The sequence below is a fragment of the Hyperolius riggenbachi genome, chromosome 6 (genome assembly GCF_040937935.1).
Source record: "Hyperolius riggenbachi isolate aHypRig1 chromosome 6, aHypRig1.pri, whole genome shotgun sequence".
In the NCBI taxonomy this organism is placed as follows: Eukaryota; Metazoa; Chordata; class Amphibia; order Anura; family Hyperoliidae; genus Hyperolius; species Hyperolius riggenbachi.
In genome coordinates this window covers 341475975-341493188 of record NC_090651.1, presented here as the reverse complement: position 1 = coordinate 341493188, position 17214 = coordinate 341475975, and positions in this window count along the sequence as shown.

Genomic DNA, 17214 nt, shown 5'->3' with positions numbered 1-17214 from the left:
CACGCGTCCCTCTAGGTATCACATAGTGGTTTGGGGGCCCCAGCTAGTGAGAGAGACCTGGGGCCCCTGGCTGTCATGCAGAGCAGTGTTTGTGATTTTAAATTTCTTTTTTTGCAGCTTCCAGGATGCAGTTGACAGGTGAGTGGTTAGGGAGGGGACCGTGTGGGAGATGCCTACATGGGGCATCCCTGTAAAACGATGCAATCTACGATTGCATCCAATGGTAGCCTCCCACCTGAATGCTAATTTATGCAATTCCTGCTAGATTTGGTACAGCAGGCAAAGAGTGTATAACAGTACACCGGATTGGCTGACTGGCATCTGCTGACCAGATAAAGGACGGAGATTGCTCTAGCTGGAAGTTAGCAATTGTTTTTGTTGCAGTTAGCATTCAGTTTAGAGGTGGTAGGGGTGAGTTCCCTGGAGGTGAGAGGTCCAGGGCTTGCCCACACTTCCCTCTAGGTATCGCATGGTGGTTTGGGGGCCCCAGCTAGTGAGAGAGACCTGGGCCCCCCGGCTGTCATGCGCGCCGTGTTTGGAATAATTAATCCCCCCTGTATGGGTAGGAAGAGTCCCCCCTGTATGGGTAGGCAGAGTCCCCCCTGTATGGGTAGGCAGAGTCCCCCCTGTATGGGTAGGAAGAGTCCCCCCTGTATGGGTAGGCAGAGTCCCCCCTGTATGGGTAGGCAGAGTCCCCCCTGTATGGGTAGGCAGAGTACCCCCTGTATGGGTAGGCAGAGTACCCCCTCCTCAACCCATCCGCCCGCCCGCTTTACCTTCTCTCTGTGCCCAGCTCCTGGCCCCTCGAGACAGTCGGATCCCCCTGAAGTCTATGCCCGGCAAAACTCAAACAGCAGATCTGCGGTGAAGGCAGCTAATGCAGCTCAGTAAGCGCTGCCGTATACAGGAAGTGATCTTTCTTTACTTCCTGTACAGGGCGGCGCTGTTACTGGGCTACATGAGCAGCCTTTCACCGCTGATCTGCGCGGTTTCAATTATGCCGGGCATAGACTTCAGGTGGATCCGACTTTCGGAGGGGGCCAGGAGCTGGGCACAGGACAGGTACAGCAGGTGGGCTGGCGAGTGATCGCGCAGCGGGGGCGGGATTTGGATGGCCGAAGGGAGCAGGAATCCAGCACCGACCGTGTCCCCACCTGGCCCCCTGTCTTATTTTAAGGGGATGTCTTATATTTCGAGTACACTCGAAATAAATACTAGGGCTTATATTTAGAGGAGGTCTTAAATTCGGGGAAACACGGTAGTTTACTTTCAGTACAGGCACAGAGTAACTGCTTATACTGCACATACTGGAGGAAGCAGAGATCAGCACACACTGCAGCTAGTATACTATCAGTGCAGGCATAAATTATCAGCTTATAGGGCCCTTTTCCACTATCAGCGTTTGCGATGGTAAATTGCAAATTGCTAGCGATTTTTAAATCGCTACGGTTTGCTAAATAACATAGGAATTGTGGTAGGTATTTTCCACTACCGCGATTCGATTTTTACAAAAGTGTAAACGCGCTGCAGAGCAATCTTTACCGCGATTTTGCTATGCAGTGCATTGCACAGAAAATTCGCATAAAAAAATTAGGGACTTGCTGAATCACAATCATTAGCGTTTAGTGCAAGCGTTAGCTAGTGGAAAAGGGCCCATTCTGTACATATTAGAGGTAGCAGAGATCAGCACACACTGCAGCTAGTTTACTATCAGTACAGGCACAGAGTAACAGCTTATATTGTACATACTGGAGGTAGCAGAGATCAGCACACACTGTAGCTAGTTTACGATCAGTACAGGCACAGAGTAACAGCTTACACTGTACATATTGGAGGTAGCAGAGATCAGTGCACACTGCAGCTAGTTACATACTGGAAACAGCTAAATCAGCACGCACTGCAGCTAGTATACTATCAGTACAGGCACAGAGAAACAGCTTATATTGTACATACTGGAGGTAGCAGAGATCAGCACACACTGTAGCTAGTTTACGATCAGTACAGGCACAGAGTAACAGCTTACACTGTACATATTGGAGGTAGCAGAGATCAGCGCACACTGCAGCTAGTTACATACTGGAAACAGCTAAGATCAGCACACACTGCAGCTAGTATACTATCAGTACAGGCACAGAGAAACAGCGTATATTGTACATACTGGAGGCAGCAGAGATCAGCGCATACTGCAGCTACATTACTATCAGTGCAGGCACAGAGTAACAGCTCATACTGTACATACAGGAAGCAGCAAAGATCAGCGCACACTGCAGCTAGTATACCTCAGTACAGGCACATAGTAACAGCTTATACTGTACATACCAGAGGTAGCTGAGATCAGCACACACTGCAGCAAGTATCCTATAAGTACAGGCATACAGTATCACCTTATACTGTACATAGTGGAGGTAGCAGAAATAGCTAGATCTGTGCCCCCTTCTGACCCCCCCCCCCCCCACTTTCCTCTGCAGTATAATAGCTAGCTGTGTCCCCTATTCCACCTCTCCCCCCATACACACAGTAGATAGATTTGTACCTTCCCCAGTATAATAAAAACACCTACCTACCTACCTACCCAGAAGTGTCCCAACCCCCCTCCCTCCAGTGTGATAGCTCCTCCACCCCCTCCCAGAATTAAAGGGGTTCTGTTAGGGGTTTCTGAGGAGAAAAACAGACCCTTACCTTCGGCTTCTATCAGCCCCGTGCAGCGGTAATGTCCCACGCCGTCCTCCTCCCATCTGCTGTTCTCCGCCGCCGGCCCCGGTCTAAGCGGCATGGGATCGAACTGCGGCTGCGCTACAGTGGCCGCGCACCCGCTCGCTTCCGCCTGCGTCATCGGAAGCGTACTGCGCAAGCGCAGTACAAGGCTCCATTGTACTGCGCCTGCGCAGTAAGCCTCAGATGACGCGAGCGGAGGCACGGCAACGCGCATTATTCGTCTGTGTGACAGACGAATAATAGCCCGGTGCCGGCTGCGGGGAACGGCAGATGGGAGCAGGACGGCGTGGGACATTACTAGTGTTGGGCGAACAGTGTTCGCCACTGTTCGGGTTCTGCAGAACATCACCCTGTTCGGGTGATGTTCGAGTTCGGCCGAACACCTGACGGTGCTCGGCCAAACCGTTCGGCCACATGGCCGAACTAAGAGCGCATGGCCGAACGTTCCCCGAACGTTCGGCTAGCGCTGTGATTGGCCGAACGGGTCACGTGGTTCGGACCCGAACGCGCTCTGATTGGCCGAACGGTCACGTGGTTCGGGTAAATAAATACCCGAACCACGTCATATCTCCGTCATTTGTCTGTGGGTTTAGCTTTGGGTAGGCAGGCAGGGTAGTTCGCGCTCCAGCCACGCTAGCCAGGGTCCCCGCCAGTCATTGTGTGTCACTGCTGGGAACAGTAGTACACCGCTCGTTCAGCCACACTATATAGCATTCTGTGTACTGTTCTGTGTCTGCTGGGAATAGTGGTACACCGCTCGTTCAGCCACACTATATAGCATTCTGTGTACTGTTCTGTGTCTGCTGGGAACAGTAGTACACCGCTCGTTCAGCCACACTATATAGCATTCTGTGTACTGTTCTGTGTCTGCTGGGAATAGTGGTACACCGCTCGTTCAGCCACACTATATAGCATTCTGTGTACTGTTCTGTGTCTGCTGGGAACAGTAGTACACCGCTCGTTCAGCCACACTATATAGCATTCTGTGTACTGTTCTGTGTCTGCTGGGAATAGTGGTACACCGCTCGTTCAGCCACACTATATAGCATTCTGTGTACTGTTCTGTGTCTGCTGGGAACAGTAGTACACCGCTCGTTCAGCCACACTATATAGCATTCTGTGTACTGTTCTGTGTCTGCTGGGAACAGTAGTACACCGCTCGTTCAGCCACACTATATAGCATTCTGTGTACTGTTCTGTGTCTGCTGGGAATAGTGGTACACCGCTCGTTCAGCCACACTATATAGCATTCTGTGTACTGTTCTGTGTCTGCTGGGAACAGTAGTACACCGCTCGTTCAGCCACACTATATAGCATTCTGTGTACTGTTCTGTGTCTGCTGGGAATAGTGGTACACCGCTCGTTCAGCCACACTATATAGCATTCTGTGTACTGTTCTGTGTCTGCTGGGAACAGTAGTACACCGCTCGTTCAGCCACACTATATAGCATTCTGTGTACTGTTCTGTGTCTGCTGGGAATAGTGGTACACCGCTCGTTCAGCCACACTATATAGCATTCTGTGTACTGTTCTGTGTCTGCTGGGAATAGTGGTACACCGCTCGTTCAGCCACACTATATAGCATTCTGTGTACTGTTCTGTGTCTGCTGGGAACAGTAGTACACCGCTCGTTCAGCCACACTATATAGCATTCTGTGTACTGTTCTGTGTCTGCTGGGAATAGTGGTACACCGCTCGTTCAGCCACACTATATAGCATTCTGTGTACTGTTCTGTGTCTGCTGGGAACAGTAGTACACCGCTCGTTCAGCCACACTATATAGCATTCTGTGTACTGTTCTGTGTCTGCTGGGAATAGTGGTACACCGCTCGTTCAGCCACACTATATAGCATTCTGTGTACTGTTCTGTGTCTGCTGGGAACAGTAGTACACCGCTCGTTCAGCCACACTATATAGCATTCTGTGTACTGTTCTGTGTCTGCTGGGAACAGTAGTACACCGCTCGTTCAGCCACACTATATAGCATTCTGTGTACTGTTCTGTGTCTGCTGGGAATAGTGGTACACCGCTCGTTCAGCCACACTATATAGCATTCTGTGTACTGTTCTGTGTCTGCTGGGAACAGTAGTACACCGCTCGTTCAGCCACACTATATAGCATTCTGTGTACTGTTCTGTGTCTGCTGGGAATAGTGGTACACCGCTCGTTCAGCCACACTATATAGCATTCTGTGTACTGTTCTGTGTCTGCTGGGAATAGTGGTACACCGCTCGTTCAGCCACACTATATAGCATTCTGTGTACTGTTCTGTGTCTGCTGGGAACAGTAGTACACCGCTCGTTCAGCCACACTATATAGCATTCTGTGTACTGTTCTGTGTCTGCTGGGAATAGTGGTACACCGCTCGTTCAGCCACACTATATAGCATTCTGTGTACTGTTCTGTGTCTGCTGGGAACAGTAGTACACCGCTCGTTCAGCCACACTATATAGCATTCTGTGTACTGTTCTGTGTCTGCTGGGAATAGTGGTACACCGCTCGTTCAGCCACACTATATAGCATTCTGTGTACTGTTCTGTGTCTGCTGGGAACAGTAGTACACCGCTCGTTCAGCCACACTATATAGCATTCTGTGTACTGTTCTGTGTCTGCTGGGAACAGTAGTACACCGCTCGTTCAGCCACACTATATAGCATTCTGTGTACTGTTCTGTGTCTGCTGGGAATAGTGGTACACCGCTCACCCGCCACTGTATAGCATTGTGCTCTGTGTCGCTGCTGGGAATAGTGGTACACCGCTCACCCGTCACTGTATAGCATTGTGCTCTGTGTCGCTGCTGGGAATAGTGGTACTGTATAGCATTTCTGTACTGCCACTGTACTGCTGCCAGTCAGCGTGTACTGTAAGGATAAGTGAAATGAGGAAGAAATCCGGTGAAAGAGGGAGGGGCAAGGGAAGAGGTGTTTCCCCTGACGGTTCACGTACAGGCCACAGGGGAGCACCCAAGAAAACCCACTCAATACCGCCCATGTTGTCCAGGACAACAACCCTCACAAATCCAAAAGAACAGGACCAGATAATTACTTGGATGACCTCTCAAGCGTCCAGCAGTGGGTTAAGCAGCACCAGCACATCACGCACGAGGTCCGAGTCCTCAGCCAGTTACAAGGAGCCAGTGGGCACAAAGCTGACACAACCGGCAGCGACACCACGCACACAACTGCCAGATAACCAGTCCGATGAATTACCTCCGGACACAATGGGGTATTCGCAGGAGCTATTCCCAGCCCAACAAACTTCCACCTTTCAAAGGTCAATGGAGGAACAGCCAGAAATGTTGTGCCTGGATTCACAACCGTTAACTGTGGGAAATGCACCGCGCACTGAAATACAAGGCGAGTCCGAAGAGGACTCGGAAACCCAAATCCCAGAGCAATTTGGGCAGGAGGGGTTGCAATTGCAGGAGGTCGGCCGACAAGATCTGGAAGACAACGTTGGAGTGTGCTGCGCAGAGGTTGTTGTGGGGAGCTCTACTCCACGGCGGCGGCCCACAATGACATATGACGAGTTTGAGGAGATGGAAGAGGAGGGTATGGACAATGTGGACAGAGACCCAGATTTTGTTTGTGAACGAGAACATCGCCGTCGTAGCAGCAGCACAGATGAGTCTGTTGAAGAACCCACTGCTGCACGAGCTCGCCTTGTGCCACAAGGTAGGCGGCGCGCAATTTCAGGCACCACAAGCGTGGAAGTTCAAGTGAGAGGCAAAAGAGGAGCAAACAGAAATCGCCAGCAAGGAGGCAGGTGCTCCAAAGTCTGGGCTTTCTTTGAAGACTGCACTGAGGATGTTACCATGGCGATTTGCAAGGTGTGCAAGACCCGCCTGAGCAGGGGGAAAAGTATTAACAACCTCTCCACCACCAGCATGAGCCGTCACATGCTATCCAAACATCCCACTCTTTGGGCAAACGCGTCAGGACAGGGTACCAGAAACAACACTGCCTCCCTTGGGTTCACCAGACCCGCCTCAGCAGCAGCAGTAGCCCAGCCATTGCGTGGTTCACAACATTCACAAACATCAGACGACGCTGACACTGTCACTTTCCAGGGGAGTGCTCTTGAGGTCTCCCAGTGTTCTTCAAACACAACAACCAACAGCCCTTCCGTGTGCAGCGCTACGGTTCAGTTGTCTGTGTCGGAGATGTTTGAGCGCAAGAGGAAATTGCCAGCAAATGACCCCCGGGCCGTGGCAGTAACAGCCAGCATAGCCAAGCTTCTGGCCTGCGAAATGCTGCCATATCGATTGGTGGAGACAAACAGCTTCAAGGGCATGATGTCAGTGGCCATCCCACGTTACGTGGTTCCCAGCCGCTACCACTTTGCACGCTCTGCAGTGCCTGAGTTGCATGAGCACGTGGTCAGCAAAATAACCCGAAGCTTGAAGAATGCCGTTGCCTGCAAGGTTCACCTCACCACTGACACCTGGACGAGTGCGTTCGGCCAGGGTCGATACATCTCCCTTACCGCGCACTGGGTGAACCTTGTGGAGCCTGGCAGCGATTCCTCACCTGCTACGGCACGGGTGTTGCCCACGCCACAAACAGCTGCACCGCCGTCCCTCCCACTAGATAACAGCAGCACCTACCTCTCTGACTCCTTCTCCTCCAACGCATCTCAAAGCTGTACCTCATCCGGAAACGCTAACCCAGCAGCAGTAGGATCGTGGAAGCAGTGCAGCACAGCTGTTGGCATGCGTCAGCAAGCGTTGCTGAAGCTAATCTGCCTTGGGGATAAGCAGCACACAGGGGAGGAAATTTGGAGGGGAATAAAGGAACAGACGGATTTGTGGCTGGCACCGCTGGACCTGAAACCGGGCATGGTTGTGTGTGATAATGGGAGTAATCTCATTCGCGCTTTAAGGTTGGCTAAGCTGACACACATCCCTTGCCTGGCGCACGTGATGAACCTAGTAGTTCAGCGGTTCCTGAGGACATACCCAGGCGTGGCCGATCTGCTGTTGAAGGTGCGTCGAGTGGCCAAACATTGTAGAAATTCCAGTACTGCTTCGGGGGCACTCGCCAAGATGCAGGAGCGCTTCAATCTCCCCCACCATCGCTTGCTGTGTGATGTCCCTACGCGCTGGAATTCTACGCTGCACATGCTAGCCCGCTTTTGCGAGCAGAAGAGTGCAGTGGTCCAGTACATGACGGCGCAGTACCGAGGCGCATCCGGCCAGCTGCCAAGCTTCTGTGGATCCGATTGGGCCAACATGTTGGACCTCTGCTAAGTCCTCCAAAATTTTGAGCAATCCACGTTGCTTGTGAGCAGTGACAACTCTTCAGTCAGCATTACCATACCACTGCTGTGTTTACTGAAGAGGTCGATGTTAAAAATCAAGGAAACAGCTGTCATGATGCAACTGGGGGAATCTGAAGGAGAAAACGATCAGCGTGATGGTACCAACATCAGGCCATCCGCCTCAGGGAACGCTGGCCCCAGCAGCTATGACGAAGAAGAGGAGGAGGAACAGCTGGAGTTGGAGCAGGAATTTCATGCCACCACTGACGAGGGCCAGAGCGGTGCACGTTGGACTTCCACAATTCAACGCGAATGGTCAGCAGAAGCAGATCAGGAGGAAGGTGACGACTATGATGCATCACAACAACTATCACAACGCTCACAAGAGGATGGTGAGGATTCTGGTAGGACTCTGGCACACATGGCTCAATTCATGCTAGACTGCATTGAACGTGACCCACGCATTGTGCGCATTCTGGACAACACCAATTACTGGGTTTATACCCTTCTGGATCCACGGTACAAACACAATGTTCCAAAACTGCTTGAAGAAAGAGTCAGACAGGTCAAAATGGAAGAATACCAGCAGGCCCTTGTGGAGACTTTAGAGAGGAGATTGACATCCTCCCCCTCCTCTAGCCAGTTGTACGCAGACAGACTGACTTCCGCAAACCCAGGACGACCAGGAGGGCAGCAAACAACGCAAGCCGCAGCTAGTACCCAAAAGGGAATGGTATCGGCAGTGTCCTTGGAGTGGGAAAATTTTCTGACACCCATGCAGCCGCAGCCCACTGAACAGCAAGCGTGCAGATCCACCTCCAACACCGATCGCCTGGAGAAGATGGTCAAGGACTACATGTCAGATGGCGTAGCTGTGTCGAACCATCCATCTGCACCCTTCAACTATTGGGTATCGAAGCTAGACACCTGGCACGAACTGGCAATGTACGCAATAGAGGTGCTGGCTTGCCCAGCAGCCAGCGTTATGTCGGAACGCTGTTTCAGTGCTGCCGGAGGCATCGTCACAGATCGGCGTATCCGCCTCTCTACAGAAAATGCAGACCGTCTGACTCAAATTAAAATGAATCAATCCTGGATTGGAAATGACTACGCAACACTCCAGGACCCCAACCAAGTAACATGACCAATGAACATCTGGGATGGTGTAGCGTTTCCGGTCCCTGTTTATTGAACCTCTCATCTGTATTACATTTATGACTGCATGGCGGCAAAAAGCATTGCTGCTATATCCGCACGCTTTTTGTCCTCATGCAAGGCCTGGGTTGTTGTGTCTCAAAAACCGTGGCCTTCTCCTCCTGCGCCTGCTCCTGTTCCATCACGTCTGCTGCTGCTGGGTTAGCGTTGCCGCGTGGTCCCTGTTTATTGAACCACTTATCTTTATTACATTTATGACTGCATGGCGGTACAAAGCATGCTATCCGCACGCTTCTTGCCCTCATGCAAGGCCTGGGTTGTTGTGTCTCACAAAGCGTGGCCTTCTCCTCCTGCGCCTGCTCCTGTTCCATCACGTCTGCTGCTGCTGGGTTAGCGTTGCCGCGTGGTCCCTGTTTATTGAACCACTTATCTTTATTACATTTATGACTGCATGGCGGTACAAAGCATGCTATCCGCACGCTTCTTGCCCTCATGCAAGGCCTGGGTTGTTGTGTCTCACAAAGCGTGGCCTTCTCCTCCTGCGCCTGCTCCTGTTCCATCACGTCTGCTGCTGCTGCTGCTGCTGGGTTAGCGTTGCCGGTCCCTGTTTATGGAACCTCTTATCTTTATTACATTTATGACTGCATGGCGGTACAAAGCATGCTATCCGCACGCTTCTTGCCCTCATGCAAGGCCGGGGTTGTTGTGTCTCACAAAGCGTGGCCTTCTCCTCCTGCGCCTCCTCCTGTTCCATCACGTGTGCTGCTGCTGGGTTAGCGTTACCGGTCCCTTTTCCTGGAACCTCTTATATGTATTACATTTATGACTGCATGCCGACAAAAAACATGTTACCTGTGCAAAGAAAACAGACATTTCCCGCATTTAAAAGACAGTTTTCCCTTTGAAACTTTAAAATTGATTTTCTCAAAAACTATAAGCTCTTTTTGCTAATTTTTTTTTTCCTCTTGTACCCACTCCCAAGGTGCACATACCCTGTAAATTTGGGGTATGTAGCATGTAAGGAGGCTTTACAAACCACAAAAGTTCGGGTCCCCATTGACTTCCATTATGTTCGGAGTTCGGGTCGAACACCCGAACATCGCGGCCATGTTCGGCCTGTTCGGCCCGAACCCGAACATCTAGATGTTCGCCCAACACTAGACATTACCACTGCAGGGGGCTGATAGAAGCCCCAGGTAAGTGGCAGTTTTTCTCCTCAGGAACCCCCACAGAACCCCTTTAATGAGCTGCAAAGTAGGGAGGACAGGCAGGCAGCACTCACCTCCTCCTTGTTCCAGGAGCTGCAAGTCCCTCTCTCTTCTCTGTAGTGTAACTACTCTGCACTTCTTGCTTCTGACATCGGGCACTAGAGCCCAAACAGAGGAGCAGGAAGTGCAGAGTAGTTACACTACAGAGGAGACTGACAGACCTGCATCGCCTGGAACAAGGTGGAGGTGAGTGAGTGCCTGCCTGCTGGTGCCTATATTACCACTGCTGCTAGTGGGATAGCTGCAGCTGTCAGCCTGTCAATGTAAACTCCGTCCTCAGGCTGACAGCTGCAGCTCACTAGCAGCAGTGATAATAGGCTGATAGCCCAAGTCTCACCTAAGCCGCATGTTAGGACCAAGTCCAGCCAGGGGCTCCTCCAGAACTTCAGGCAGCCTCTGCTGGGTCACAGCTGCTCCAGCCCACCTCCTCTCCCCCATCAGCAGCCACCTGTCAGGACTCCACTCCTCCTTCCTCCCTGGCAGAACTAAAAAGTAATTGTCCGGTCTGGCGGCTGGCCAGGGAGGAAGTATCCATCCGCCAGCCAAAATATCCCCCCCCCCCCCCTCACCTGCTAGGAGACTGTTAGATGATGAAACTGCCGTCTATTTACATTGTACAGGCAGCGCTATACTGGGGACAGCATTGTCACTCGGCTGTCCCCTGGAGAGGCTAAGAGAGCAATTGGCTCTCATAGGCTGATGCCTATGAAAGCTGATCACTGTGATTGGGTGGTGGGGGGAGGGAGGGATTGTGGATATAAAAAGAACAATAAAATACAAATTTTTATTAAAAAAAATAAAAAAAAAACACAATTAAATTGATAAAAAAAAAACAAAAGCTGCAGCAGCAATCAAAACCCACCAGGCAGAAAAAGGGGGGTGGTTATTCCCTTGTGTGCTTGGTTGTGTAGAGCCCTACTTTGTAAAAAAATCGCCTGGTGGGGGGCATGTGCGGCGTGTCATGAGAAGGAAGCTTCCTTAGTGAGCTCCGCACTCAGCCTGTCCAAGGAGGGCTCTACACAGTGGTAAAGTTGATGGAATGCTAAGTTATTAGCACAGCTGAATGGGGTAAGCTCCACTGACCCTGGGCATGTCAAGCAAGGGCACTAAAAAAGATTTATTGCCAGCAGTGAAGGATTTTTTCAAACCGCGGGAGGCAGCTAAGATGGCACCCGTCACACAGCCTGAGAAGGGAGACAGCGCATCTGGAGAGAAGGAGATGGACAAGATACCAGAGCACAGCTTCACGCTAGGAGACATCTCTAAGCTCCTGAATGACCTTAAGGAATCCCTAAGGACTGAGATAAGATCCGCAGTAAGTACCCTGTCGGCACAAATAGAAGATATAGGGGAAAGAACAAACAGACTAGAAATTAAACAGGATGAACTAGCGGAGGCAGTGGGAAAACTACAAGATAATCAAAAAACACAGGAGGAAATTAACATGGCCACAGATGCTAAGCTGGAAGACTTGGATAACAGGGGCAGAAGGGATAATTTACGAGTAAGGGCCGTCCCAGAAGTGATTAAAGACTACAAGAGTTATATACTGGCCTTGTTTAAAGCTCTCATTCCAGACATTCCTGAAGAAATGCTACGCATGGACAGGATACACAGAGCCCTGAAAGCACCTAAAGACCCAAACAAACCAAGGGACATCATTATGAAGATGCATTATTCAGAAACGAGGGAAAGACTTCTCTATGCAGCAAGAGACTTGGGCACTCAGGGGATAGGAGATCATCACGTGCAGATCTTCCCTGATCTGTCCCCCATAACACTAAACAAGAGACGCTCTCTGAAACCTGTGACCACCATACTCCAGAAAAAAGCAATACTATATAAATGGGGATTCCCCTTTTCACTCATGTTCACCCTTGGCCAGAAAAGGTACCAAGTATCCTCACTTCAAGAAGGGCTGAAAGCCCTGAACGATAATAATCTCCTAACTTCACAGGATGACACAGCAATGGATAATACATCCTCAGCCAAAAGAGTACAAAGAGACTGGCAGGAAGTCCACCACTCAACTAACAAGAAGCTGAAAGAAAAACAAACTACTCCTTCCAAGATTCCTTCGGCAAGAAAAGTGATTCCTCTACAAGCTACCTGATATAAGTAAGATGAAACAGAGCTAATGTGAAATATTAACTTTCTTTGATTCTACTATACACCACGCCAGGCCCTTACTTTCCATTCAATATCCTGTTTCTCTACCTACTTGTTATTCTCTGCTATCAACCTAAAAGCATGCTCCTTTCTTAGACTCTTAAAAGAATGACTATAGAGAGCTTCATGGTTATATCTACTCCCCAACTTACCATGGACATGAGTAAGTGAAAATAAGCCCATAATCCGGGACAGACTGAGCTGAATTGGCCCTCAGCTATTCACCATCTGGAACTTTCTCTACAGTGCCTGTTACCTTTGCACTGGGAGAAATATGCTACTAAAAGTTTCAAGCTCTGATCACTTCTGTGGTTAACCAAGTTTTACCTACATTTATATGTTACCCGTTATTTCATATTTGTATCTTTACTTCTAACTATGTTATGCACATATATAAGTACCAACTCTAATACAAGATGCTGTTATGCTAAAATTATTAGAAAGGCTGATATTGACATGATAAGCTTATTAAATATGATATACAACTATTCTTGTGGGACAAGCAGGCTACTCAAAACTCTCATACACCCAAACTCTAAATTATGAAATTAATTTCTCACAATGTACAGGGTTTCAATGACCCTATAAAGAGAGCCAAGTGCTTCAAGATATATAAATCTAAGGCCCCGGACATTATAATGCTCCAAGAAACCCACTTTAAAGGTTCCTTCAGACCATTCCTCCATAAGGATTACCCTGAATTCTACACAGGGCCGTTTCTTGCCCCGTTCAGCCGGTTCTGCTGAACGGGGCGCCCATGAGTGTGACAGATTGGGGGCGCCGGAATAAAAGTTTCACTGGCAAGTTATCTGCCAGAAAATTAGCCCAGGCTCCTTGCTGCTGAGTATTTGGAGACAGTTCTCCCTCCTCTGTTCTTGGATTGGCTGGCCAGTCACTGCCAGCCAATCACCAGTAAGGATTCTCGGGGAGGGATGAGCCGAGCAGACTGAGAATCTGTGAGCCTTCCCTGAGCAGCGTTCCGTGCATTGTGCATCCTGTGAATTGTCCTCCTGGTCGGATTGTTTGCAGTGAGCTGCTCAGCTAGTCACCGGCTCACAGTCTGTGTGTGGAGGTAAAGAAATGACAGAGGTACAGAGACGTGTGTCTGGAGCAGAGGCAGCACATGATTACTGTGCTTCTGTGTGAGCTGGAATGTGTCTGCCGTTATTTCTGTGTAATGTGTGCAGTGCCATGAGCCAGCCCAGCCCCCCAGGCAGCAGCATTACAACAGTCTGTGGTCACATTGGAAACATCAAGCATGCTGTCAGCTCTTTACACAAATGCAAAAATCCATTCGATTTGAATAAGCCCAGTGAATTATTAACCCTGATAAGCAGCAGTGATAAGAGTTGAGAGATGTCCCCCAGACCACTTGTCACAACTGAAGTGCTGTGTTACAGCAAGGAAGCAGGAACCAGAGTGACACAGCTTCACACACACAGTGAGTCTTTCTCTCCCCCCCCCCTCTCTTTCTTCCCCCCCTCTTTGCCGACCCCAACCCTCTATCAGCCCATATCTCCCCTTTCAGACTCTTAAAGGAAAACTTAAGTCAAAAAAAAAAAAGACATTTACTCACCTGGGGCATCCCTCAGCACCCCGAAGCTGGATGGTGCCCTCGCAGCCCCGCTCCGATCGTCCTGTCCCCGCCGGCGGCTACTTCCGGTTCGGCGACAGCCGCCGACAGGCTGGGAACGCGGCTGTTTTTCCGCGTTCCCAGCCGCTGCTATCACCCTCTATGCTGCTATAGCGTATATATATACGCTATAGCAGCATAGAGGGTGATAGCAGCGGCTGGGAACGCGGAAAAACAGCCGCGTTCCCAGCCTGTCGGCGGCTGTCGCCGAACCGGAAGTAGCCGCCGGCGGGGACAGGACGATCGGAGCGGGGCTGCGAGGGCACCATCCAGCTTCGGGGTGCTGAGGGATGCCCCAGGTGAGTAAATGTCATTTTTTTTTTTTGACTTAAGTTTTCCTTTAAGGGGGCTATACTTCAGGCGACTTGGTGGCCAATTGACCATCCAATTCGATTATTATAATCAAATTGGATGAAAATCTGTCCCACCAAGTGCATGCCTGACCGACAAAGCGACCAATTTGGGGGCTAAAATTGGTCGCATCGATGATCGCGCAAGATCTCGGGCCGAAATTGGTTTGTCAAGTGTGCAGTGGTACGGCGGCTGATTTCAGAATGGACGAAACCCCTGCCGGCGTAATGTAGTGTGTGCATTTATACAATCCTGTAGCAACCTTCCGCGTGGTGTCCGCCCATCTCTTCGGGTTCTAACAGTTACATACACGCCGGCGGTGCATAGCGTCTGACATTACACACTGCACCGCCAGTGTGTATGCGGCTGATAGACTCAGGAGAGATGGACAGACACCACGCAGAGGCTGCTACAGGATAGGCAATATAAATGCACACACGGGGAGGTCACATTTATACATTGGGGGGCAGCGGCAGGGTAGACTCGGCAGCTCAGCCGATTCCCTGAAGATTTCATGCGGAAATCGGCCGGGAATCGGCCTGCAGTATATGGACAGCTACAACTAGAGACAAAGTTATCTCTAATCAGATTCGAATAGAGATACATTTGTCTCTTTGTCGAATCTGCCCATAATCTGCTGATGTATAGCTACCTTTAAGGTGCCCATTAATGATACAATTCTGCAGCTGATCATTTCTGTGGTAATCAGGCAGAAACAATCAGTCATACCGATTAATGGCCCAATTCCTGCTAGCCAATTCAATGGGATCGATACGAAATATAGGTCAATTCCGGTAATCTGATCGACTTGGCTACCAGTTATTTGGTCATTAACGGGGCAGGACCAGTTGCATCCGATCGATTACCGCAGTGATTGGAAATTATCTATCGATCATGGAATTGTATCATTAATGGACACCTGTAGGAAAGAAGTGCCCCTAAGGGGAACTTACCTTGGGAGGGAAAAGCCTCTGGATGTTCAAGAGACTTCCCCCTATCCTCCGCAGTAGAGGGGATCCAGCACTGGGACCCCCCAAGATCTCCTTGTGGCTGCTTGTTGGCATGTGCACTAGTGGCTTCCCGCTCAGGTTCTGGCAGAAATAGCTGAGCCCAATTGGGTCTGGCCTACTTTGCAGGCGCCTGCGCAGTAGAGCAGACCTGATCGGGCTCGGCTATTTTCGCCACAGCCCAAGTGGAAAGCTGATACGGCGCGCAGCGACAACGGGGGTCCCAGCATAGTATCGGGCTTACCAAGGAGGATGGAGGAAGCCTCATTAGGAGTCAGAGGCTTCCCCTTCCCCAGGTAAGTACCAACCAGGGGAGATTTTTTCCCTTAATGGTGTTCTTTAAACTATTTAACATTAATGTTTATTTTTGTAATTTTCTAGTTTACTTTTTAAAGAGAACCCGAGGTGGGATTTCATTACGTTACTGGGGCACAGAGGCTGGTTGTGCACACTAAGACCAGCCTCCGTTGCCCCATGGTGTGCCTCCAGGACCCCCTGCGCGCCGCTATACCCCCCGCAGTGCTGGCGACACGCAGCGTGTTGCCAGCACAATGTTTACCAATGCGCTGTCTGTCAGCGCCGCTCCCCTGCATCGGCACTACCTGCCCGCGTCACTTCCCTCCCATCAGCGGGAGGGACGGGACACGGGCGGGTAGCGCCGATGCGGAGGAGGCGGGGTAGCGGCGCTGACAGACAGCGCATAGGTAAACATTGTGCTGGCAACACGCTGCGTGTCGCCAGCACTGCGGGGGGTATAGCGGCGCGCAGGGGGTCCTGGAGGCACACGATGGGGCAACGGAGGCTGGTCTTAGTGTGCACAACCAGCCTCTGTGCCCCAGTAACGTAATGAAATCCCACCTCGGGTTCTCTTTAAAAAAGGGCCGTAAAACAAATCCCTCCCACTTTTAGGCCACACCCCAAAGCCGGTATTTTCTCAGTCAAAAAGGTGGCAACCCTAGGAGCCGGTGACGCGGACGCAGTGCAGCGAGAGGCAGGAGGAGCTGTGCACCAGAGCGATCACTGGCTTCCTAGATCCTTCTGGGCGCTCCTGCGTGTTGACGTCACGTGACAGGAGCGGCCGCGCGATGACATAGATCCTGTCACAGATGTTTCCTCCTACTGTGCAGCAGCAGTGTGCGGCGGAGCCCAGCCTCAGAAGGTGGAGTCTTTGTGACCAGTCCGACTCGGGCTCCTCGCTGCCACTGCTGCTAGTGTGTGCCTTGGCCCTGGCTGCCCGCTAGCACCTCCATGGTCCACCACCCGGACCCCCACCGATCCTGGCCCGGCGCCTTCTTCCAGTTCCACCTGCCATGAGATGGACCTCATGGTAAGTAGTCAGTAAGGCAGGCAGTCTATGTACTGCACTGCCTCTCTCTTTCTGACGTGCCTGCTGGGGGAGGAGGAGGGGGGCGCTCTTTTTGCCCTGAGCTGGTGGTCAGAACCCACCATGGTGATGGTCTAACAGTGTGACTCCCTGGCTGGGGGTAGGGGGGGGGGGGCGCTCTTTTTGCCCTGGGGGGGGGCATATTTTTTGATTCTCGAACTGGGTGAAATTTAGCCTAGAAACTGCCCTGATTCTACACTTCAAACAATACCTCATGTAAAACTAATGGCGTAGCAATACTGCTCCACAAGAATTGTTCATTTCAATGTGCCA